This window comes from Schistocerca serialis, chromosome 4 (genome assembly GCF_023864345.2).
Source record: "Schistocerca serialis cubense isolate TAMUIC-IGC-003099 chromosome 4, iqSchSeri2.2, whole genome shotgun sequence".
Taxonomy (NCBI): Eukaryota; Metazoa; Arthropoda; class Insecta; order Orthoptera; family Acrididae; genus Schistocerca; species Schistocerca serialis.
Genome location: NC_064641.1, coordinates 295,067,959 through 295,071,688, shown reverse-complemented (window position 1 = coordinate 295,071,688; position 3,730 = coordinate 295,067,959). Strand labels below are relative to the sequence as shown.

At 41.8% G+C, this 3,730-nt stretch overlaps 1 non-coding gene across 1 annotated transcript; it reads left to right on the top strand.

Annotated features, from left to right (window-relative positions):
• The first annotated feature begins 2,379 nt into the window (after positions 1 to 2,379).
• Trnas-cga (transfer RNA serine (anticodon CGA)) lies at positions 2,380 to 2,454 on the top strand. The gene has a single exon. It is a non-coding gene; the product is annotated as a tRNA-Ser (tRNA).
• Positions 2,455 to 3,730: the final 1,276 nt, after the last annotated feature.

The following is a 3,730-nucleotide window of genomic DNA, read 5'->3' as shown; positions in this document are numbered from 1 at the left end:
GGCATTCGAAAATGAGTTAAGTATCCGAATTGCATTCTCTTGACCCCTGTTACTCTGGAAATATCTCTACCGTTCTTACGACTTCTTCTCTACGCATCACATAACGTAAACAATAGTAACTTTACAACGCTATATATACAAATGCTACACAATGTAAACAAACATTAACTTTACAACACAGTATACACACATATGACACAAAACAGTGCAATTATTCGGTATATCTCTATAGCATGCGAAAAAGAATCCTATTCCTACAGCGTCTATATACCGCAATGCTCTCTAATGCTGGGAAAGCACCATCAACCTGTTCTTTCTCTCTACAGACTCGACACTCACAACTAATCTTCCCTCCTACATCAGCGGCCCTAAGTCATCCTCAGAACTCTTTTTACAAATTCGGTATAGTCCCTCATCAGTACAAATGCCTTACTATCTCTCCTTCCTTGTCTGTTCGCTTTTCTACAAACATCCTCATACTCATAGACTGCAAGAGCACATGTACTTTCTCCATAATATTACACTATTTTAACTGTACTTCTCAAAACCATGCACTAGGCCACACCCAACCGATCACTAATTTATCATAATTCCAAAAATGTAGACTTCAAATTAATTCTCCACAAACGCCGAATTTTATCTATGTGTAGCATGCTGTAAACCACTGACTAACCAGAAACAAACATACGCAAAATGATATTTCCACTCTCGAATACCAGTCTCAGACATGTAACATATTTGAGATCTTGGCTATAATTTACACGTCAACTAAGGTCTGTCCCAGGTCTAGAGAAGACACAAGCATGTACCCAACACACCCAATCGATCTTCACTCAACTAAATAAAGGAAACAAATGTGCAGAAGTATGAGGTAGCAGTGATACACGCGAGTTGAATACTGTATTTGACGCTTTTCTTGAGGACAGAGAATCATTCACGTCTAAACTTACTCACGTATGTGTTAAAGGGTAACAGAGAGTGTACGGCATGATCGATTGCCAAATCAATCATCTTTTCAAATTTTGACATGATCGCCAAAGCCGCTCAACACATACTATTACTTCGCTATTCGGTTGTCTAGAGGACATCAAATTTAACTTTTACAGATCGATACACTCCAACAGGCCTCTGCATTCGGACAGCTGGTCCAGTTATTTATTATTGTTTATTTTCATTTATGATCATTTATTATGATTTATTATAATTTATTATTTATTATTATTTGTATCATGCGCATGTGTTCGCCACGCGGTCCGGAGACCAACTGGGATAGTACACATTGCCATCCTCAGAGGGCATCATTCAAGATGTTCGATTTTGGTAGGTAGTTTTAAATTTTGGCGGAAAGATCATACAATTCGTTTACCTAACAAATATGGCTCCAAGTTCAACTGTGTTTAGCTCCTATCACAACCACCAGAGTGCTCTGTCATCACATCAGTTGATTACACAATTACGAGTATTCAAGATGGCTGCACCCAGTGCAAAACGTGTCACCTTTCTCCAACCTGCATGCTCCAGTAAAATTTCAACTTGGCTTTAGTAACACCCTGTACATCGTTTGGCTGATCCCATTTCAAGATCTTTGCGCATCTATCTTTAATTTAAGTTGGAAAAAGACATATCCATTACCTTTTGCAGCCTGTCTAGAAACAGAACGACCTCAGTTACTGCAACAGGACCTTGTCTTGACCATTCACCGAAAATGCGAGCGCCGCTGGCGGAATGCAAAGCCACATATCTGTCCATCGAAACAGCCATCCACTCAGCCCCAGGACCAGCATGCCGAAGTGGGCTCTCTCTATACCTGCTCTCCAGCTATTGTCTAATGACATACACTCCACAAATGGATTCCTGAATAGCGCAGATCTGTATCCTCCCCTGCATCTACAGCTCGACATGTAAACAGCGAACCCCACGTCATTCACGCTGTGCTGACAATTTCCACGCACAAATCTTAAAGATTCGTAGATATAAACGCCTATTCACTCCTGCCAAAACTCACTTAATAATAAAAAAGCATTCTCCCTTTCTAAGCATAGATTAGTATACATTTAGAACAAATAGACAAACATAGTTCCAAGCAGACGTCATACATATGATTAAAAGGAAAAAGGAAGACCTGAATTTAGGTTATCCGACATTTATTTACATGTCCTAATGATACAGTCGTAGATGAATCGTGTCGTCCACTCGCTCATTCCTTCAACGCACACTTTAGCAGAACAGCCCCAGGCTGTGGCTAAGCCATGTCTCCGCTATATCCTTTCTTTCAGGAGTGCTAGTTCTGCAAGGTTCGCAGGAGAGCTTCTGTAAAGTTTGGAAGGTAGGAGACGAGACAATGGCAGAAGTAAAGCTGTGAGTACCGGGCGTGAGTCGTGCTTCGGTAGCTCAGATGGTAGAGCACTTGCCCTCGAAAGGCAAAGGTCCCGAGTTCGAGTCTCGGTCGGGCACACAGTTTTAATCTGCCAGGAAGTTTCATATCAGCGCACACTCCGCTGCAGAGCGAAAATTTCATTCTGGAAACATCCCCCAGGCTGTGGCTAAGCCATGTCTCCGCTATATCCTTTCTTTCAGGAGTGCTAGTTCTGCAAGGTTCGCAGGAGAGCTTCTGTAAAGTTTGGAAGGTAGGAGACGAGACAATGGCAGAAGTAAAGCTGTGAGTACCGGGCGTGAGTCGTGCTTCGGTAGCTCAGATGGTAGAGCACTTGCCCGCGAAAGGCAAAGGTCCGGAGTTCGAGTCTCGGTCGGGCACAAAGTTTTAATCTGCCAGGAAGTTTCATATCAGCGCACACTCCGCTGCAGAGTGAAAATCTCATTCTTGTTATACTTATATACCACCCACCCTGATATAATAATTTTTTACAAGTATTTACACCCCCATACACAACCCAGCTCAATAGAACATAATAGTTCCTTTTTCCACAGATAGTCACGTTTGGTGAACAATTAAATATACTAAATTACGCACACATGCAGTCAAATAAGCGAATTCTTTTACCGACAAACATATCCCTCTCACTGAGGATAGGCATTTAATATCATGTACTTAAACACAGACCAATGATAACAATATTCCAACGAACACCTTGTCCTAATAGTAAAGACAAAACTGATTTTCGTTTGCGGTACAAAATGACTATTTTACATCAGAGCACCCTCAGTCGACCCAAGTCGCTCTCAGAACCGTTCAGCTAATTCGAGAGCCTTTTCCTGTTGGCAGAAACGCGTCAGTCTTTCTGATCAGAGCCTGCTCTCTTTTCTACAGACATCTCCAGCCTCGCGTAATAGAAGACGAAAAATATTTTTAATATAACATTATAAAATTCATCTCATAGTCGTCGATATTAAGCACAGTCCTAGTACTTTAGTGTGCCATACTCATCTGACAAACTAGAATTCCTGCCCTGCACAGACGTTAACGCGGTCTGATGAACGGCCTCTCACAGAAAACTATACCTTGCACCTTGTAAATCATATTTTTACAGTCGATAGCATAACACTGAATGATTTTAAATAAAGGGCAGCCACAACACAAGGAAACTAAATGTGCCTGGTGGCGCTGTGGCGACTTTCCAAACTACCCCCCCCCCCTCCCAAAGTAATTGATGGCCTCTACATTTAAACTCATATGCCGCAATGACCCAATAGTTGATAACTCTGCGTTACATTGCACACAAGTACGGGATCACTGTTTTCGTTGCTAGCAACCCCAGAAGTTGCGGTCAGT